The sequence below is a fragment of the Nicotiana sylvestris genome, chromosome 6, assembly GCF_000393655.2.
Source record: "Nicotiana sylvestris chromosome 6, ASM39365v2, whole genome shotgun sequence".
Lineage (NCBI taxonomy): Eukaryota > Viridiplantae > Streptophyta > Magnoliopsida > Solanales > Solanaceae > Nicotiana > Nicotiana sylvestris.
Genome location: NC_091062.1, coordinates 60,892,992 through 60,916,145, shown reverse-complemented (window position 1 = coordinate 60,916,145; position 23,154 = coordinate 60,892,992). Strand labels below are relative to the sequence as shown.

At 37.6% G+C, this 23,154-nt stretch overlaps 1 pseudogene; it reads left to right on the top strand.

The window, feature by feature from the left end:
- Positions 1–15,207: 15,207 nt before the first annotated feature.
- Positions 15,208–21,089, top strand: LOC104217623 (polygalacturonase-like; annotated as a pseudogene).
- The last annotated feature ends 2,065 nt before the right edge of the window (positions 21,090–23,154 follow it).

Sequence of the window (23,154 nt, the reverse complement as noted above, 5' to 3'; positions counted from 1 at the left end):
CTTTAAAGCAAACTGGAGTGTTATTTGGGAAGACATAATAACAGCAGTGATGCAATTCTTTGAGAATGGCCAGCTTTTGAAAGAAATTAATTGTACTATTATAACCCTGGTGCCTAAAGTACCAGCCCCCACCTTGGTTAAGGATTTTAGACCAATAGCTTGTTGTTCCACTATATACAAGACTATTTCTAAAATACTAACTGAAAGGTTGAAGACAGTGGTGGATAGGATAGTAGGCCCTTCTCAGTCAGCTTTTGTTGAACGAAGGAGTATACTAGACAATGTCATAGTACCTCATGAATTGGTGAAAGGATATTCAAGAAAAGGGGTGTCTCCTAGATGTATGGTAAAGATTGACATTAGGAAAGCCTATGATTCAGTGGAGTGGAATTTTTTACAGATGGTGTTGCTTGAATTTGGGTTTCCTGTGAAGATGGTAAATTGGATAATGACTTGTGTTTCAACTGTCAGTTATGCCTTATTGATCAATGGAGAACTGACTACCAGATTCCAAGCAAAAAAAGGGCTCAGGCAAGGGGGACCCAATGTCACCCTACCTGTTTGTATTAGCAATGGAGTACTTGAACAGAAGCTTGAAGAAGCTGAATGCTAATCCTGATTTTAACTATCACCCCACATGTTCAAAGCTCAACCTAATTCATATATTTTTTGCAGATGATCTGCTATTGTGTTGTATAGAAGACAAAATTTCTATCCAGTTGATGTTGTAGGCTTTGAACCATTTCTCTGAAGTGTCTGGACTTAAAGCCAATATGGAGAAGAGTTCATTATATATAGCAGGGGTATCAAATGAATTCAAACACCAGATTATATAAGAGATGGGCTTTGCTACTGGTGAAATTCCTTTCAAATACCAAGGTGTTCCTCTATCTTCAAGGAAGATTACAATTCATCAGTGTTTACCCCTAGTAGAGAAGATGATTACAAGAGTTAGATGCTGGTCAACCAAACTATTATCATACAGTGGAAGGTTGCAACTAATAAAAAGTATTATGTTCGAGATGCAGACTTACTGGGCTCAAATCTTCTTACTGCCTAAGAAGGTCATCAACATAGTGACTAGTATATGTAGAACATTTCTTTAGAAAGGTACAAATGAGGTGTCTAGAAAAGCTCTAGTGGCTTGGGAGAAACTATGCATGCCTAAAGCAGCTGGAGGCCTGAACATAATAGACTTCTACAGATGGAATAAGTCAGCAATTTGAAAATTATTGTGGGTTGTCAACCAGAAGAAAGGTAGTTTATATGTGAAATGGATTCACTGCTTTTACATAAAGCAGAAGACTATATCAGATTGCCCTATTCCTAAACAAGCAAGCTGGCTAGTTAGGAAAATATTGGAGGCAAGAAACTGGTTAGAGAATTATGGGGATCCTACAACAATCCTAAGAAGTTGTGAATCACAAGGGAAGTTCAGCATAAAGAAAGCATACAAATTATTTACTCCACAGTTTCAGAAAGTAGAATGGAAGAAAGCAGTACTGGTACAAAGCATTATACCCAGGCATCAGTTTATATTATGGCTAGCAATACAAAACAGATTGGCTACTGTGGACAGGCTAGAGAAATAGAGAATCCAAGTTGACAACAAATGTATACTACGCACAACTGGAAGAGATGAAACATTGGATCATATGTTATTTGAATGTACCTACTCACAACATATGTGAAAATCTATATTGAGCTGGCTAGGCATACAGAGAAGGATAGGGAACTGGCAGGAAGAAGTGCAATGGGTGGCAAGCAAAGTTAGCACCAGACCATGGACATACATATTGGGATTCCTCTTTGCAGCTACAGTCTATCACATATGGGGTTAAAGAAATGCGAGAAGGTTTTAGTTGAAGAAGCCAGAAGTCAGACAGAGAACAAGAGATATAGCTATACAGTTACATATTAAAGGTCAATATAATTGTAAATGGAAAAGTTTATTAGATAGATTGAATTGGTACCCAGTCTAGGAAAGTATAGAAATGGTTGTAAATATCTGAGAAACTAACTCAATAGTCCAAATGATTTAGAGGCATGTAAAGTCATTACTTGGTGAAATAAAAATTTTATTTTAACCAAAAAAAATGCCTCCAAATCTTGAGTGGTGCACATTAGCTTCCAACTCCAAGTTATGGAACATATAATTCTTCTCATTGGGCTTCAACTGGGGCGATGCATAGGCAATCACCATATCGTCCTACATCAACACACACCCAAGACCAACACATTAAGCATCACAATAAACTTTATACATCCTAGGGGAAATATCAAAACTAGAGCTGTTGTTACAACAATCTTGAGCTTCTGAAAGTTCTCCTCACACACGTCTGACCATCTAAATAAAGCACCCTCCTGAGTCAATCTAGTCCATGGACCTCATATAGATGAAAATCCTTCCGGAAACTTGCAACATTAACCAGCCAACCCTATGAAACTCATGATCTCCATAGCTGTACAAGGTATGGTCCAACTCTGAACAGTGTCAATTTTCTTCGAATCCACCTTAATCTCGTCACTAGACACCACATGGCACAAGAGTGCGATATAATCCAACCAAAACTCAAACTTGGAGAACTTAGCATGCAGCTTTTTCTCCCTCAAAATCTAAAGCACAATCCTCAAATGTTACTGGTGCTCATCCTAATATAGGAATATACTAGGATATCATCAATGAACACAGTAACAAAATAAGTCTAAATAAGGATGGAACACACTATTTATTAGATGCACAAAAGCGGCTAGGGCATTACTCAATCCAAAAGAGATCACCAAGAACTCATTATGTATATAACGAGTCCTAAAAAGAGTCTTAGAAATGTCTGAAGCCCTGATCTCCAAATGATGATAAGCCGATCTCAAGTCAATCTTGGAGAACACCCTAGCATAGTGAATTTAAGAAACAAATCATCAATGTGAGGTAGTGGATATTTGTTCTTGATGGTAACCTTATTCAATTTCCTGTAGTCAATGCACATCCTAATGGAACCATCTTTCCTCTTCACAAATAGTATCGGTGCAGCCCAAGGTGAAATACTAGTCTAAGAAACCCTTATCTAACAACTCCTGCAGCTGTTCCTTTGACTCCGCTCACGCCATGCGATATGGTGGAATAGAGATGGGCTGAGTGACTGACACCAAATCAATACCAAAATTAATATCCCTATAGGGCAGATGATCACGTCCAATTCACATCCAATTAAGGAATATGAAACGGTCGTTATAATAATAAACCCAACGCGAGTCGAGGTCGAATTCACAAGGAGTTCAAAACGGGTGTTGAGGTAATTATTCAAGGAAGAAACTCAAAATAACTAGATTTAGCTTGCAAATAAAAATGGGTAACAGTTTTCTAAATTAACTACTGGGAAATTTAACTAACTAATGAATGAGTAATGATTAAAATGTTTTTGATATTTTTGTCAAATAGAGGAAATCCTATGGTTGTAACCATAACCTAGGTGTGAACCTAATGGGTAGAATAAATTTATTCTTTCTTGGTAGATCGAGGTTTGTTATGAATCTCAATACACAAGTACCCACTCAATACCTCTCGATTAAAGAGTGATTATACCAAACTAGCTTTCCCAAGACAAAATGAGTAGCAATCAAAACAATTGAAAGTGAATCCAAGTTGGATTATCCCTGTCTCTAGTTCAAATCCTTTAATCAAAACTAATCGAAACTTCAACAAGCTCAAATAGTGATGAGCCAATGTTTGCAACCATTAATTCTAACTATCAAGCATAAACAAGGCTAAATAACATCAATCCAATTAATAGCAAGAACTAATATTAAACACACATAAGTTTTACATACTAGGGTTGGATCACAACCCTAGATAAAATCTAGCTACTCATAGTAATTGACATATAAACATGAAATGAAGAAGTAATTGAAGAGATACAACTAAAATTAAAGTAGAAAGTTAATTGATCTTCTCTAATTGTAGCTCCATGTTGCCAAAATAGCAAAATATAACACCTAGCCGTTGCTATATTATAAAAGATGCCCTAAAAAGGTGTTTAGAGGGTTCTGTGGCCGCACGTTATCATATGTGGTCCGCATTTTGGTAGGTTCATATTGCAAGTGCTTTTAGTTGGTAGAGTTTTACTGTCGCACATAAGCTTCTGCGGCTGTACTTCAGCTTCTACGGCCGCACTAGATTGCTACAGACCACATTTTGACGAGGCTTCAGACTTTAGTTAATTGCATCTTCTATGTCTTTTCAGGCTTGTTAGAGAGAACCTCAAGTGTGACCGCATTTTTTGGTTTGCGGACCATACTTCTGCCAGATAACCCTGAAGTTTCAATTTATCCTTTGCGGCCGCATGTCATATGCTGCAACCGCATTACTGCACTGTTCTTTGCATTTCTCTTCTTAACTGATCTTAACTGGAACATCTCCTCTTTGACTTAGATTTATTCATTAAGATCACATTCTCCAACACACCTGCAATTCACACACATTCATTAGATTCGGGGACAAAAATCTTTACTTTCAAACGAAAACTAAAGCAAGAAGGTGATAATGAGTGGTTAAAATCTACACTTATCAACTCTCCCAAACTTAAGTCTTTGCTTGCCCTCAAGCAACGATATTAGTTCCCTTCTTCTCTCAATGAATGATAATTTCAAGGAGTCACCTACAAGTCATTTATACTCAATTGGGTCCAACAATTACTCACAATACTTATGCATTCTCGAGAAGGTGTCAAAATTTTCAAAAAGGAGCAACTTGCTCATCTTATGTAATTCTAGTGTGACATTTGAGCCTCAACAATTGACTTCATTCAGCAAGGATTCTTGTTCTTTCATGTAAATCATGGTAGACTCCAAACTCTTCCTCTTCTAACTTTCATTTGCAAATCTCACTTCACGTTTCAACACTCAATTTCTAAAAGATTCCACTCTTCTCTCACAAAGGAATGTCCCAAGTTAAGCTTCAAATACCATAGGCTTTCCCCTCATGTGAATCTCCACTAAAGTAATTCAAAATCAATTTGGACTTCTTTCGGGTTGTAATGAAGACTTTTGGTCCGGGGTAGGATATTATTTGGGATACAAGTGGTTATACCCTTCCTTAAGCACTTCACATCTCATTTATAGGCTCACTTTTGTCAAACCCTTGGAGGCATTTCTTTTTCTTGGAGGTTAGAGAGACTTACCATTACTCTGTATTGACGATTTGATTCTTTTTCTCCCTTTGATGTTTATACTAGAGGTACTTGCCTCATTTCAATTTTCATCAACCTCCCTTTTTGTCCCCTCTTTGGGCTTCTTCTTTTTTTCTCATCACTTTCTTTTCTTACTTTTTTTTTCACGGAGATCACTTCTTTTTTTTCTTTTTAATGCCTTGATACTCCCCCCCCCCTCCAAAACTTACGCTTTGAGCCACTTAGTACACATGAGTGCTTAGGAAGGTTTGGGTACCAAGAGGAGATCATGTTAAAAATGGGTAAAGGCTTGTAGCATGGTTATCAACAGAGAAAGGCTAAAGTCTCAAAGGGATTAACTAGGGATAACGATCATAGGGTGCCAACTAAAAGCTCAAACGGTCCAAGGAAAGCGTCTAATCATCTTTCAAATCAAGTAAACTTAAAATTTCGACTTGAAGAACATTCAGGGCAAGTTCAAGACTATTCACTCAAGTATTTGGACTAACAACAAAGTATTATCCCACCTCTCATGCATCTAGACCATAAAAGATATAGAGTCTAAAATTCACAATAACCACAATCAAGTTAAAAATCTCTATGGTCCACTCAACCACCTAATGATTATCAAAGACAAATCAAGAGCCTCAAAGTCAATTTTGCTAGAGTTGCTTTTTTCATAAACCTTGTCTCAAACCATAAGCATGCAGTTAAGTATGTTGGTGCCACATGAAACATAAATAACTCATTTTTATAGACTAACTTGATTAGGGATTTTATTCATTACTATTTACTACTACTATTACCTAAACATGAAACAGACTCGTTCTCTTAAGAAAGTTGTCATATTATCCATCCTCGGGAAGAGTCACCCGGTTCACACAAGGAACCACCTTTGAAAAGAACCGTGGCATTAAGAAAACCAAAGGCTTATTATCAAAAAAGAAGGAAAAGCGTAAAATTTATATTACCAAAAAAAATCAAAATTTAAGATTACTACTAAATGTAACAAACTACTAAAGAAAAGCAAAATAAAACCAACCAATTATTATATCCCAATGTCATCAAATGTATTAGTCATCAAATATAGAATTCTCCACCCCCAAAATAAAGAGAAGCATTGTCCCCAATGCTTAACAAAATAAGATCAAAGAGCAGAGAGGGCAAAAAAATACCATAAGGGTCCTCAGTCATCATGGTGTCACCAGCAGTATAAGTCTTAGCCAGCTCGGCTAACTGAATTATGTCATCATCCTGTGCGGGAGCTACCTGAGAGCTGAACATATCACATACTGCAGCAGCAGTGCTCGATACAAGGCAAGGCTCCTCAGTTTGAGCTGCGTGAACCTCATGAGAAGGATGATATGGGTAAGGCTGGGTGAGTTCCAAGCGTGTCAAATGATAAGTTGTTGGCCTCAGCTATCCTAGTCACCTCAGCTCAGAGTGAGTCAACTGACTTCTTGCTGGCCTGTGTTTTTCTCATCGTCTACTTGCTCAGCCGCTCAATCACTGCACCATGTTGTACCAGTGTATCCATAATTACCCTCTAATTATCCAAGATCCTAGTGAGCTTCTCAGAAGGGTCTAGTTGTGTAGAAGTCAACCATGCAGCTGTACTAGATATCTCTGACAGCTTTGAAGTAACTGTCAGCATCTAGTTGTTAAGGCTAACTAGTGTCTGAGAGACCCGCAAAGCAGACAGTGGGCCTATAGGCAAAGGCACCAGCCTTAGTGTTGGTGTAGGCAGTGATGTAGGGGCTTATTGTGGCTCAGGAACAATAGTTTTGGCACTGGTAAAAGGCTCAGCTAAAGTAGAAAAGATCTTAGATGTACCATTTTTCGCAGAGGTCCGCTGCAGAAAGACATATAGACTATGACTCCCACACAAGCTGCTACACCATCCATTTAGCCATCTCAAGGTGGAGGTCATACGGGACAAGGTTGCCCTAGAATGGGAGGTCCGACAGGTGGTGAACATGCATGTTGTTATGAATTTTCCGCAGGCCAGAGGCAGTTGCTTCCGATGTCGTGATCATATGTATTGCTTAAGTGTGTCATAGAGATGATTAAGTGTTATTTGACATCGGTTCCACTTACTCTTATGTGTCTTCCTATTTTTCTCATTATTTGGATACGCCGCATGATTCTTTGGATATGCATGTTCATCTATCTACACCAGTGAGTGATTCTATTATGGTGGATCATGTATATCAGTCTTGTGTGGTTGCCAATGGGGGTTATGAGACTAGAGTTTATCTTTTATTCCTCATCATGGTGGGTTTGAGGTGATTTGGGTATGGATTGACTATCTTCGTACCATGATATTCTTGATTGTCACACTAAGACATGGCATTGGTGATTCCGAGGTTGCCTAGGTTGGAGTGGAGATATTTTCTTAGTCATACTCCCAATAGAGTGAATTCATACCTGAAGGCTCAACAGATGGTTGAGAAGGGGTGTTTGGCATATTTGGCCTTCTTAGGGGTACTGATACTCCTAATGTTTAGTCAGTTCCAGTAATGAGGAAGTTCTCAAATATATTTCCTGTAGACATAACGATGATGCCACCCGATAGGGATGTTGATTTCGGCATTGATTTGGTACAAGGCACGCAACCTATCTCTATTCCTCCGTGTATTTTGGCTCTAAAAGTTGAAGAAATTGAAGGAACAATTGAAAGAGTTGCTAGATAAAGGGGTTAACAGGCCTAGAGTTTCACCTTGGGGTGTGTCGATATTGTTTGTAAAGAAGAAGGACGGATCTATATGGAGGTGTATTGGTTATCAGCCATTGAATAAGGTAGCCGGCAAGAACAAGTATCCAGTATCACGCATTGATGACTTATTTTATTAGCTTCAGGGTGCCAGGCTGTTCTCAAAGATTGACTTAAGATCAGGGTACCATCAGTTGAAGATTAGGGCTTCAAACATTCCAAAGATTACTTTCCGGACCCGTTGTGGCCATTATGAATATTTGGTGATGTCGTTCGGGTTGACATATGCCCCAGCAACGTTCATGCACTTGATGATCATCATATTTCATTCCTATCAAAATTCCTTTTTTATTGTGTTTAGTGATGATATAATTGTGTATTCTCGTAGCAGGGAGGATTTTGAGCAAAATTTGAGTATCCTCTTCCAGACTTTGATGGAGAAGAAGTTATATGCTAAATTCTCAAAGTGCAAGTTTTGGTTAGACTCGGAGGCATTCTTGGGTCATGTGGTATCTAGTGAGGGGATTAAGGTGGATCCAAAGAAGATTGAGGCAGTTCAGAGTTGGTTTAGACCTTCAACCGCTGCAGAGATTCAGAGTTTCCTTGGGTTGGTTTGGTATTATCACCACTTTTGGAGGAGTTTTCATTTATAGCAGCCCCATTGACTAAGTTGACTCGCAAGGGTGCCCCACTTAGGTGGTCTGACGAGTGCGAGGAGAGCTTTCATAAGCTTAAGACTGCTTTGACTACAACTCCAATTCTGGTTTTGCCTTTGCCATCAGGTTCATACACAGTCTACTATGATACTTCACGTGTTGGCATTGTGAGTGAATTGATGCAGGATGGTAGGGTAATTGTTTATGCTTCACGTCAGTTGAAGACTTGCGAGAAGAACTACCCAGTGTATGACTTGGAATTAGCAGTCATTGTACAAGCGCTCAAGATTTTAAGGCACTATCTTTATGGAGTGTCTTGCGAGGTGTTCACAGATGACAAGAATCTCCAGCACTTATTCAAGCAAAATGATCTAAACTTGAGGTAATAGAGGTGGTTAGAGCTACTAAAGGACTATGATATCCTCATTCTTTATCATCTAGGAAAGGCCAATATAGTGGCTGATGCTTTGCACATGAAGGCTAAGAGCATGGGGAGTCTTGCTTTTATTCTAGATGGGGAGAGACCGTTAGCTTTGGATGTTCAGGCTTTGTTCAACAGGTTCATGAGGCTGGATATTTAGGATCCTAGCAGGGTTCTTACTTATGTTGTATCATGGTCGCCCTTGTTTGAGAGCATCAATATGATGATCCCCACTTTCTTGTCTTTAAGGACATGGTGTAGCACGGTGATGCTAAGAGGTTACTATTGGTGCTGATGGGGTATTGAGGCTTCAAGCCGTATTTGTGTGCCTAATGTGGATAGATAAGGAGAGCGGATTCTTGAGGGGGGCCAAAGTCTACGGTATTCCATTCATCTGGGTGTATCAAAGATGTTCTGAGATTTGAGGCAGCATTATTGGTGGCAGAGATTGAAGAAGGATATTATTGAGTATGTTTCTCAGTGTTTGAACTGTTAGCAGCAGAAGTACAAACATAAGAAATCGGGTGGTTTGCTTCAAAGGCTTGATATTCCAGAGTGGAAGTGGGAGCGCATCACTATGGATTTTGTAGTTGGGCTTCCATGGACCTTGAGGAAGTTTGATGTGGTATAGGTCATTATGGATAGACTGATCAAGCCAGCACACTTTTTTCCAGCCATGAGTACCTACTTTATCTTTGAGAGCAGCTGGCTTGAATTTATCTTTGAGATATTGTTCTTCTTCATGGTGTGCCTTTGTCGATTATCTTAGATAGAGGCATGTAGTTTACATTGCATTATTGGAGAGTAGTGTAGCGTGAATTGGGCACACAGATCGAGCTGAGTGAAACATTTCATCCCCAGATAGACGGGCGGTTCGAGCGCACTATTCAGATCTTGGAGGACATGTTACGAGTCTGTGTCATTAAATTCGGGGGTCAATAGGATCAGTTCTTACAATTAGCAGAGTTTTTCTACAATAACAGCTACCAGTCGAGCATCTATTTCTCTCCTTATGAAGCCTTATATGGGAGGCGATGTCGTTCTTCGATTGGTTGGTTTGAGCCTGGGGAGGTTATTGGGCACTAATTTTGTCTATGATGCTTCGGAGAAGGTGAAGTTGATTCAAGAGTGTTTTCGTACAGTATAATGCAGGCAAAAGAGTTATGCTAACAGTAAGGCTCGTGATGTGGCATATATGGTGGGTGAGAAGGTTCTATTTATAGTTTTGCCCATGAAGGGTGTGATGATATTTGGGAAGAAGGGCAAATTGAGCCCTCGGTATATTAGTCCTTTTGAGGTGCTAGAGAGAGTTGGAGAGATGGCCTACAAATTTGCCTTAACACCTAGTTAATCGGGGGTTCACCTAGTGTCTCATGTTTCCATGCTCCGAAGTATTATGGGGATCCGTCATATGTATTAGACTTCAGTGCACTTGGACGGGGATTTGACTTATGATGGGGAGTCGGTTCCCATCTTGGACCGGTATGTTCAAAGTTGAGGTCGAAGAATAAAGCATCAATGAAGGTTCATTGGAGAGGTCAGCCGGTCGAGGAGGCTGCTAGGGAGACCGAGAAGGAGACACGAATCAGTTATCCTCGCCTTTTTGAGACCTCGGGTATGATTCTAGACTCGTTTGAGGACGAAGGTTTATTTAAGCGGTGGAGAATGTAATGACCTGACTGTTTGTTTTGAACATTTTAGCCTCGTTTCCCCTATTCGATACTTTACATGTGTGTATTTGTTGTTATGTGACTTGCGGGAGAGTTTGGTTTTGCTTCAGGAATGTTTTGGGATTAAATTTGGACACTTAGTCATAAGGCTGGATGTTTAAGTTGTAAGAGTTAATCGTAGTTTGACTTTTGTATAGACGACCCCGGAAAGGTGTTTTGATGGTTCCAATAGTTTTATGTGGTGATTTTGTACTTAGGAGTTTATCCGATTTGAATTTGGAGTTTTGTAGGTGGATTTGGATCTATTTGGCGAAAGTTAGAATGTTGAAGGTTTGGAAGGTTCATAGGTTTGATAAGGAGTTGACTTTATTGATATTGGCTTTCTATTGTAGTTCTGAGAGTTGAAATAGGTCTGTTGTGTCATTGGTGACTTGTATGCAAAATTTGAGGTCAATCTGAGGATATTTGATATGGTTTGGCATGAGTTTTGAAAGTTAGAAGTTCTTCAGTTCCTTAGGCTTGAATTGAGGTATAATTCGTAGTTTTGATGTTGTTTTGTATGATTTGAGGCCTCGAGTAGGTCCGTATTATTTTTCGGGATTAGTTGGTGTGTTTGGACTGGGTCGCAAGGGTCTCGAGTGCGTTTCATATGCGTTACGGATCATTTTTACATTATTTAGCAAACCTATTCTTGTATTTCAATATGTGCCAGTTCGTAGATGCGTATATGGGGCAGCATATGCAATACTGGGTAGGAGGAGGCAGGGACCACAGATGCAGAAGGTTTGTGCAGAAGTGAGACCGCATCTGCGATGAAGAGACTGCAGAAAAGGGTGTGCAGGTGCGATGGGGTGAGCATATATCGTTGGTTGGGTGTTTAAGTGAGTCTGCAAATCCGGGCTTTTCACTGTAGAAGCGGAGCCGAAGATGTGCTATTTTGGTTAGCGAATGTGGAAAGGGCAGGATATATCATATGAGGGCATTGGTTATTTCCCATTATTTGAAGTTGTAGAATTCGGCTAGGGGTGATTTTTGGGAGTCATTTTACTACAATTGAAAGGGTAAGTGCATTTTACTTGATTTTGATGTTGGATATTGAATACCCATGGACTATTACACCTAGTTTATGTGAATTACAAGTGAAACTTGGGGGGTTTTTGACTATGATTTTGGAGAGTGAAGATTGATGATTTGAGGGTCGATTTGAGGTTGGAATTGGATGAAACATATATATATTTGGACTCGTATCAGAATATGTGTTCAGGATTTGTGAGTTTTGTCAAATTTCGGGGTGCGAGCTCGGGGTTGACTTTTCGGGTTGACTTTGTATATTTGAATCATGATCTTGCCATTATTATTTGGGGTTGTTTCTTATGACTTTTATTGACGATATTAAGTTATTTTTTACTAGATTTGAGTCGCTCGAAGGTCGATTCGCGTGGGAAGGGCTTTTTGGAGTATTGATTCACGTGCTTTGAGGTAAGTAATATGCTTATACTTGGTTTTAGGCTAATTTTCAACATTGGCTATGGTATTTGAGATGTGTTGGTGATAGGCGTATGTGCGCGCACCGAGGTTATACATGGATCGGGTAGACCTTATGTTATTATTTGCCTTGTTTGCTATCATGCCTCAGTATATCCATGTTTTCTCTACTTGTATGATTATTTGAGGTATGATTTATGTTAGAAATCATATCCAGGCTATGTACTTATTTGTTTGAGACATGATAGGGCTATTATTGTTATTATGAGCTATTTGCCTTAATTGTAGACATGCTCTCAGTCATGATGCTATATCCGTGTATGATATCTCTTTCCCATTGCATTCTTATTATGATTTCTCACATGTTATTGACGCCTCATAGATGTAACACTGTTGAACTGAGTACTGCGATATGTTGCTAACTGAGTCTTGAGCGGTTGATGACTCAGCTTGAGCCATATAGATGATTTGGTATTGATTTTGAGGTGATGCGTACTCTAGGCCGAGCTAAGTGGTACTGACTAGGGGGCGACACATGCAGCAAGCCTCATGATTGGGCTATGTGATATTGAATGCTAGCTTATATCTAATCAGATCTTGGGCAAGGATCTATCCTTCCAGAGTCTGGTATTCATAGTGAGCGCGTGCAAAAGGTCATATATATGTGCTTGAGTGAGGTACTTATGTGAGGAACTCGTAGAGTGCTGAGTGATGATATTGTGTGTGTGGGTTCATGGGCAATTGTGCCACGCACTATGCATGTACTGAGATCTGTTATACTTGATGAATTAATCGCGGTATTTTTTATCCCATCATTTTTAATCGTCGTGCAAGGACCAGGTGGTGATTCTCCCTTATGTTTGATGGTACTAGATGTCCTAATTCGGTACTTTGAATTGGAAATCATTGCTAGGTGATAACAGCATGATTACAAAATTATGTGAAACGAATTCATGCCTCTACATCTATTCTTGAAAAGCATGCCTATTTTTCAGTTATTTGTGCAAAGGTTAAATATTAATATTATTTGAGTCAGTTCTCTATACAATTATTATTCTATATTATATTATTGGTTATTGGCGTTTGATATTGGGAAATTGCCAAGCTCGTCATTGCTTTTAGCCCGAGGTTAGGCTTGTTATTTATTGAGTATATGAGGTTGGTTGTACTCATACTATACTCTACACTTTATGTGCAGATGCAGGTGCTGCCTGGAGATGTGATTGTTAGCTGGAGGCACTTATACCAGATTATTGGAGATTTCGAAGTAGTTGTTGATTTCGTACGCAGGCCTTGGAGTGCCCTTCTGCTTTATTTATGTTATCGTTGTTCTATTATCTAGACAATTTTGTATTTGAAGATTAGACTCTGTAATTAAATTTTATAATGCTTCTGTGCTCGTTGACACCATATCATGGGATGGTTGTAGTTGCGTTATTGCTACTATATTCAGATATTTTGTGATTATTTTATTGTTAGAATTATTAAGTTCTGTTATTTGAGTTTATTGCTATTGGTTGAAGTTTGCCCTTGCTTAGCAAGCAATGTTAGGCTCCATAACACCTCCGATGGGAGTTTGGGTCGTGACACCAATCAAATCTCGAGGAGTGACGTATAAAGTCATGGAGAGGATCTTGAGTTATCTCAAAGGTACTCAAGACCTAGTTCTTTGGTATCTTTTTGGTGGTACTTTTTACATGGTGGAATTTGCAGGTATGGATTATATTGGGTATCTGTCAAATACAAAGAGTACATGTGAAAACTCACTTACTAGGTTCGTGTTTGATAGAAAGAATATTTCGTAGTTTTGTCAACTGCTGAGGCTGAATATATTGTTGCGGCATTATGCTATGCATAAATAATGGATCAAAGCAACGGCTAGAAGACTGATATGGTGATTGAATAGAGTTTAATATTTTGTAATGATAAAAGTGGTGCAAACATGGCAAAGAACCCATTTCATCACAAAAGATCAAAGCTTATTGATGTGAGACGTCACTTTTTGAGATATAATGTAGAAAATAGCCACATCTCTATGGAGTTTTGCAAAAAGAATGAGTAGATTGCCGATTTATTTATCAAAAATTTTAGTAGGGTTCACTTCGAAAGAAACCACATGGAGTTTAGTTTGATCAAGATGGATTGAGCATATTCTTGTTTCCCTAAATTATTTACTTTATTTGATTAAAGTGTATAGCGTGTCTAAGTGTTAAAAATATCTAACTCAGTCTTATACTGTAAGAGGTATACATGCATGATATGGTCATAGAGCTTAGATGTGATATGTTGATATTATCCCCATTCTCAATAGGACACTCAGCCATATTGAAGAAATCAGTCAAAAGAACTAGTTCTTTTGACGTTAAGGTATATACCTCCTTTCCAACATTGGTTGCATTAACTTGTTAAATTGCCATATTATTGAACCAGGTTTCCACACCCAATCTTGATCTTATCTGACTCTTAAAAGATAATTATGACTTCCAACAGTCTGCATGAAAGAGGGTACAAGTCTCAAGTTAGTAAGTCTTTCCATACCAGCCTTCTCAACTCTAGACAAATAAAAGGGTTGCTTTTGAAACTTCAAATTGAGTTATTTCCTTCTTTGTTTAAGAATGAGGTTCTCAACCAGAAAATCTTTCATAATCTATATTTGTTGAATCGAAGCACACAAAGTTTGTTGGTGATGTTTCATCTACTAAGCCCTAAATTTATTTGTTCAAAAGATTCTAATATTGTGCAAAAACCTAAATTCCAGATCCCTTTGTCCCTAAAATCAAAATTAGGACTTATTCATTATTTTGATGGAGATGAAAGTAAGAACTTGAAGGATGAAAGTTCTGAAAGTGAAGAAGCAGGTTCATAGGGGGAAGATTCTGAAGTTAGGATTGATGCTAACACAAGTTCAAGAAGAACATGCAACTACTCCTGATGTTGTGCCTAGTGGATATGTTTTTTGAAAAAAGCATCTGTTTATGTTATATGATGTGCATGATATTAGTAAAAAATGGTAGAGATAGCTAAGAGAAAGAACTAAGAAAAGATTATAACAAGGGAGTTTGTAGTAAGGGAGAAGGTACCCAAGGAGCCCCAGGTAATGAACCAGTTTCTTCTGGTGCTGGTGAGAGTGAATAATTATGAGTTTGGGAGACTGGTTAAAGAAGTCAGGGATGATGAACCTGATGCTCTAGGATTTGAGAGGGTACTAGTAACAAAGGTGCCGATGAAATTGAAGCTGATAAAGAGAAGTAGTCCAATCAGGAACCTAGTTCCTTGGTTCAGTAGGATTGAAATTGTGAAGGATGGTAATATATATATATATATATATATATATATATATATAAACAAAGAAGGTGACATTGATGAACTGTCTCAGCTTAATAGGGAAGAACAATTGTAAAAGGTCTATTGGTTGCTAAGGAACTTAAGAAAATAAAAAGGCAAGCTCTGACTAATGGTTGAACAAAATATTGCTGTGCCTATAGAGCTTGCAATAGATGAAGAAGCTGAAAAAGAACATATTCCTCTGCTTCAAAAGAGAAAAAAATAAGAGACAATCTTGATAAGGTAAGGACTAGCTCGAAGGAAGAAGAAAACAAACCAAAAATTTTGAGGTAAAGTCAGACATCATATTTGTGAAGAGGTAAGCTAAACAACAAGGTAAGGAGGCATTGTGCCGATTCACAGAAGTAAGAAGGAAAGAATAGAATGAGAATATATATGTTGTGCAGAAATAACCCTCTTCTAGTCAGTGAATCTAGTCCTCCATCTTTTCTAGATAAGTCCAAACCCATTCCATTTCGAGTCAAGTCCTTTTTCGAATTACTATTTTTTGTACTCAGCTGATTTAACATTTCTTTTATGACATTTGAAGCAGTTTGTACTTTTTTTGATTTTGGTCTAAGAGGATTAATATGTTACATATATGAATTTCTATATTCTTTGTTTGATGAATCTCTTAAGATGGATAATATTACGATACTAATGTTCGAGTTCTTGATTTATGTGCATGTTAGTATAGCCTGAGTGTCCATGGGTTTAATATTTCTTAATTCTCACTTTTGACTCTACTAACATTTTATTTTTTGATGATGCCAAAAGGAGGAAGTTAAGTATGTGCAAGCTGATCACTGAAACAAGTTCTTAAGCTCATGGACTAATAAAGGGTGATGTCGTTGAGTTTGTTTGTTTGTAGGTTCTAATATTGATCTATGCCTAGCCACCTACAAGGTTGCGACGAATTGAAGGCGATTCCTTTATACTTGTGAAAACATGGACATATTGAAGAAGAATGTTGCCAATGAAACTGGTTCTAATGCCAAAGATTGACAAAAACTCGGGCAAGCTGTTGACTATTCTACACATGGGTTTGTCATCATCAAAAAAGGAGAATTTGTTGAGTTGAGCATGTATTATATTTTAATGATTAATAAATATGGGCTTACTATGTTGAAAAATTCAGGTTTCATGAACATGTTACTATACTACTAGATTGGTATACAGATATGTTATGTTGTCAATAAAAGAACTAGGTTCCCTAAAGTAGATGTCTAAAGAATATGTGCTTTATTAAAAGTTGTTTTGATGATTAACCAATAGCTGACAACGAACCAGATCTCGTGATGATTATTGTTGTACTGATATGCAGAGTTGTAGATGTGTCATGAAAATATCAAAAGAATCAGATCCCTTGAAGAGGCGGATCAGAAGCTGGAAGCTTACTCTTAGTGCAAGTTGGTTAAACTAGAATTCTGTTGCAATTTGGATTCCTTGAAGGAGTTATTTCGTGGATTGTAAGAATGGTAGTAATAATTAGAGGAATTCATGGTCAACAAGGATTCATTAATTATGAGAATACTTGCATGGAAAGGAAAAGCGTATGAAGGAGTCCTTTAAGGAAAGTCAAATCCTAATGCAAGTTGGAATCCTTGAAAATTAAATTCATGGGCAACAATGAAAATATTAGGCGGATGATTTTGTGTTTGAAAAGGATTTAACAATTATGGAAATACTTGCATTAAGGCAAAGGTTTGAGGAATTGGAAACAAATAAGGAAACCAAATCCTAAAAGGATTCTTTTTCTTAACCAGCTTCTTTTAGATTTTGGAGCATAAATTGGAGACGAAGTTTGTCTAATCTCATGCCTATATAAAGCATCACGTTGTTGCTATTGAAGCTAATGTTATTCTGCACAAATACAAAAAATCATCCAAAGAAAATAGCATTCTTAGCACGAAGGTGCTTTCAAGGATTCAAGCTGCTCAACTGAAAAATCAGGTCTTGAAGACGAAATTGCCGAACTTCTTTAGTTGCTTAGGTTGAGCCAATTGTTCTTAAAGTATAAACTATTTTACTTTTGAAGAAGTATAAACATAGGAGAACAATTCTAAAGAGTTTTGTTTGGCTTTCTAAGCTAGATTTAGAGTTAAAAGGGGTAGATACAATACAATTGGGTTTATTGTATGGAAGGGTACTAGAGTTAGTCTCCTTGGTTATTTAGTCATAACCTAAAGTGTAGCTGCAATCGAGTTGATTGTAGGGGGTAGGGTGCTAGAGTTAGTCCCCTTGGTTACTGAGTTGTAACCTAAAATTTCTCTTTGAAATTAATAAAACTTTGAAGGCAAATCCTACGAGGTAGGTTGTGGTTTTTACTCCCTTAAGCAAAGAAGTTTTTCACATAAAATTTGTTGTGTTGTTTATATTTTCGCACTTGACTTTCAGTTTTGTGTCACAATAGTTCAGTATAGAACCAGGTTCTTTGGCTCGTGAAAATTGGGTACAACACAATTTACCCGCCCCTCTTGTGTCTTGGTGCATCCTAAAATAATGTGCTTGAGTGATTTATGTGATTATTTACATGCAGCAAGTATAGAATTATTATTTTGCATTACTTGATACCTCTATACCAACCCCTGTCCCCTATGGTACTTCTACTAAAGTAGAATCATATTTCAAAGACAAGATTTGGCAAGCGAAATCCGAAGTATCTACTCCACAATGAAGTAACAAAAACTTTGACAAGCTTAATTTTTATTTGACATAGATGTAGTGGAGCCCCGCACAATCATTGTTAGCACGTTAGTAATGATGGAAGAACAACAAAAGGCAATATCTGGTTCTTTCCACTATGGCTAGAGACATAAATATTTATTTGGCATACTTTTTATTTGACATAAATGTTTCATTTTCAACCATAGTGTCACAAAGTGCATTTAGCTAGGGAAGGTAGCAGCTCGAAGACAATTAACACACATTGGGTAGCAATGCTATTGTGTTTTAGTTTGTTTCGGAGATTAGATTAGATTAGATTAGATTAGATTGGAACGAAGATACAAAAGAAGAGTAGAAGATTGGCGAGAAGACAAAGACCTTAGTCAGATAATATCACTCAGAGTTGCATTTTGGCAATCCACTCCAAACTTTGAAATAAAGATTATGATAATCTTGAGCCAATTCCTCCAAATGTCATTATAGATTAATTGACAAAATGATGAAAGACCTTGAAATTCCTCTTTCTAATTTAAGTGGGTGAAATTAGGAAAATCTTGTTATAAGTTGTAAGTTTTCAATTTGAATTTGCAGTTTTATCTATTACGAGTAATAAAATTAAAGGGTCGTTGAGCCTTTGAAGTTTCTTTGCAAATTTGTATCCTGGCCTGGTTGATAGGCTTAGGTCAAGTTTTTGCTTGGCAGACACCAGACTCGTATGGTGCCTCCTCGTATTTATTGTGGCAAAAACAGATCTTCATAGCTAACAGTGGCTATATCATTAAACTTGTAGAAGTGACAAGTCACATGTTGATGTTGTAGTGAACTGATGCATTTTTCATGTTCTAGTCAACTGATGCATTTCTTGCGTACTTCATGGATCTTATAAATGGTGAGATCTCTTCTTTAACCCCACATTCCTTCTTCTTCTCAAGATATATGCATCGCGTGATTATGATTATCTGCACATGTATGTGCCAAGAGTACATACGCCTGACTTTGGATTAGCATTTAAGTCACTTTAAAAATCTGCATCCGAACTAAGCAAAAACTAAATTATCAATTGTCATGTGGACAAAATAAGTTGCCTTATGGAGCACCATATGAATAGCTATAAATTGAACCATGCACAATCCTTATTTTGATTGCAACGAACAGCTCCTTTAATTAGCAAAACCACCCAACATGGCCAACTTCAAAGCCATGAACAGATGTATTGGAGTAATTTCTTGGTTACTCTTCTTTCATTTGATACTTCATTCTTGTTTAGCCTACAATGTAGTCAGCTTTGGGGCTAGGGGAGATGGCAGGACAGATTCAACCACGGCGTTTCTTCGCACTTGGTCTGCTGCCTGCAACTCTGATAGTCCGGCTAAAGTGGACATTCCACGAGGAACGTATTTGGTTAGGACATTGAGTTTAAATGGTCCTTGTCGGAGAAGAATTGAGTTTCGAATTTATGGCACTCTCATCGCTCCGGTCAATTATAACGCAATTGGGAATTCTGAGTTCTGGATTATGTTTTATAAGGTAAGTGGACTTTCAGTATATGGATCAGGAGCTATTAACGCCAACAGACATGGTTATTGGTCTTGTCGAAATTGTGGCGGTGCTTGCCCACAAGGAGCTAGGGTACGTAAACAGTGCTTATTTAATTTAGTACTATTTTATTGAAGAAACTTTAGGTATTTCTACCTTTTCTATACTTCGTCTATGATTTATTTAAGACGTCCTTCTTGGCTCACTTTTATATATTTAAACGTCCAATTCTATCAAACTAGAACTAATCCACATGACACCACATGAACTTGTACCAAAGTTAGCAAATAAAATATCTCACCACATAATATCTGGAAAAATAAAATTTTCACTTTGATACAACTCTCAAGCAATATTAAATTAATTTCCATACAACTTGACATAGACATTTTATCTATCATCTTCAAAATTGTAAACTCAACATAATGTCAAGTGAAAAAGGAAGTATTATTACTCTACAATCGAAAATACTTGTTTAAGGGATCACTAAATCTGACGTGTTTAAATCATTATATCGCAGTCAATACAATTCATGTGGTGTAACAATGTACCGCTAAGGGGCTTAACATCACTACACAGTCAAAGAGTACATGTAGGGATTAATTACAGTAGCAATGTGAGAGTTGAATATGTGAAGATAATAGCCCCAAGTGGAAGCCCAAACACCGATGGCATTCATGTACTCAAAGGGGGGTTACCATTTATGGCGGTTTCATCAAGACTGGAGCTGACTGCATTTCTATAGGCTCTGGCTCCATGAATTTGTGGATTGAAAAAGTTGGATGTGGCCCTGGACATGGCATTAGGTACTTAATTCTGCATTCAATAACCAAAAACAATTATGTTACTAATTTTATTATTACTAACTTTCTTGAAGTGTGATCTTTCTATGCAGCATAGGAAGTTTGGGAAACAGCAACAATGAGCCTGGAGTTACGAATGTCACAGTAGCAAATTCAGTTTTCACAAAGACGCAAAATGGCGTTAGGATAAAGTCTTGGGCAAGACCAAGTAATGGCTTTGCCAAAAATCTCATGTTCAGAAACCTTATTATGAGGAACGTTGGGAATCCCATCATCATTGACCAAAACTATTGCCCCGATAATAGTTGCCCTCATCAGGTAAAATGCGATATGTGTTCAGGCTCTGTTTAACGGAATCACTTGTTTTACTAGAGTAGTGTTCTGTTTTTTGTACTCACTTGTTGCCTTGTTATTAATGCAGAGTTCAGGAGTGAAGGTGAGTCAGGTGACATTCAAGAATGTGAAAGGGACATCATCTACACAGGCAGCCATGAAATTTGACTGCAGTCCTTCAAATCCATGCACTGGAATCAGATTGCAAGACATAAAGCTAACTTATAATGATCGCATGAGAAGGCCAGCCCTTGCTTATTGTAAAAATGCAAGGGGAAGCCATGGTGGCAAAATTACTCCTAGAAGTTGCATCTAAGGAAGCAGAAGAAACCTCAGACACCAAGATTTATTCTTCCTGTGTATATATTTCCCAAATTCAAAGAACCCAAAGAAAATATCCTTCTCCTTTAGTTTTCTTATTTTTGTACTCATTTGTTAGTGAGAAGTGTTTAACCAAAAAATAGTTTTTGTGGTCCCAGTCAATATAAAGAAAATCGGGTTTCTAATAACCAAATTTACTTCATTTTTCTAAAAAACGCGAGAATAAAACAAACAATTGAAATGATAAATGAAGGAAAGAAATCTAATTGATGATCATTGTTTTCTCCCCAGAATTATGGGTTGGAATCTTCAAACAAGTAGAAATATAAAAGTAAAAAACTGATTGCAATATATTTGAGAATATTCGGATGGTCGTACAAAATAAGGTAAAGGCCCTTAGATAAGGATACACAGATATAACGGTTCCTCTTACTTAATTCTTATCCGTTACTAACACTAACTATGCATTAATTGCCCATTACTAAAACTACTCATAACGGCTATGGTAATAATATGTGATCGCGCATAATCAGAGCTAATGTTGATTCTCTTTTCATATTTATAATTGATTCATGAATCTTCTCCTTTATGGTCTTCAAGCATCTCGTGCCTATTTCTTCTTTCCCAATTGTCAGGTACGGTACATTCTTTCATAAATCCCATGAGTATTTTAACCGCACCTCATCATCCTTCTTTATTGACCCGATATAGATGCCACCTGTCATCATACTATTAATCCACATGTCATGCCTATTTTTTCACCAATACAGATAGTCCCCCTACTTTATGAATATTCTCAACTGAATATTTGGGAAGTGGTAGGTTCATTTATACCGGTAATATCTGCTACCATTTCCCAACCATCACATTGTTTTCTTCACAAGCAATGAGATGTACGTCCTTTTCATTTAATGCCCGGGACACGTGTCCCGTTATAATTGGCTCAGTAATTTATAGAGTTTTATTAAGGTTTCCTGCGGCTGCCCAGTTTGAAGTGACGGTTCATAATGACGGTCCTTTTTTATAAATCTCGTATCACATACCACTCAAAAAATTCTTCTTCTTTCTTGCGTTCATATTCCAACTTTTCTTGCAATTTTTGCCTCTCTTTGTGTTTTCACCATTAAATATGACTTCTCATTCTCCGAATCCCTCTTCATCATCAGACTCTCATAAAGTAATCATCGTTGATGAACTTGCCCCTTCTTCTGCCCTAATTAGGAGTAAAAGAGATGGTAGACTTCGTAGTCTAGGTTTTTTATCAAGCCGTAACTCTACTCCTTCATAAAAAGATACTACAAAACCCTCTTCTTCCAAAGCCAGAACTTCTTCAACCCTTAGATCCTTTTTTAGAGGTAAAGATCATAACAAACCGTTGCAAGAACCTATTATTTTTGAAATTGTCCCTCCGAAAATTTCCTTTATTTCGGACCATGAGGCTATGAGAAAACAAGTCTCTTCCAAAGCTACACTTAACCCTGCCGATCATTACCCTTCTTTAGTCACTTATGGTCTTCTTCCTTTAGTTCGTCATGAATGCAATTGAAGATCTAATTTCCCTATGATAGCTCTTAGCATTGACGATCGAATAACCTCTTATTATGAAGGTTATTCGTTTGTTTACACCTAATCTTTTACTTTAGGATTCAACCCGCCTATCGATCCATTGATCATTGAGTTTTCTCGTTACTTCAATGTCTATCTTGGTCAACTCTTGTATTGCGTGATAGAGTTTACATGATTAGATTGTCGTTGAACAATGTCACTTCTAAGTAATAAGAGATTAATTGACCGGATTTAAAAGTAGGATTACATGTAATAAAGCTTTGGCATCATGAGTCGTTTGAATTGCTAGCTAGAGTTAGTTCGAGACAATAATATTAGAATAATACTTGTTTTGATCGGTAGATATGTTGCTCCCAAACGCACACGCAAGTATACGTGGTCGACAAGTAATATAGGATTATAAGTCCAGATATCGTACCCACAGGGACTTGTGATTAACTATCAACTAAATTAAACCAAACAATTAATCTATTCAAGCGAATCCTAAAGTATGA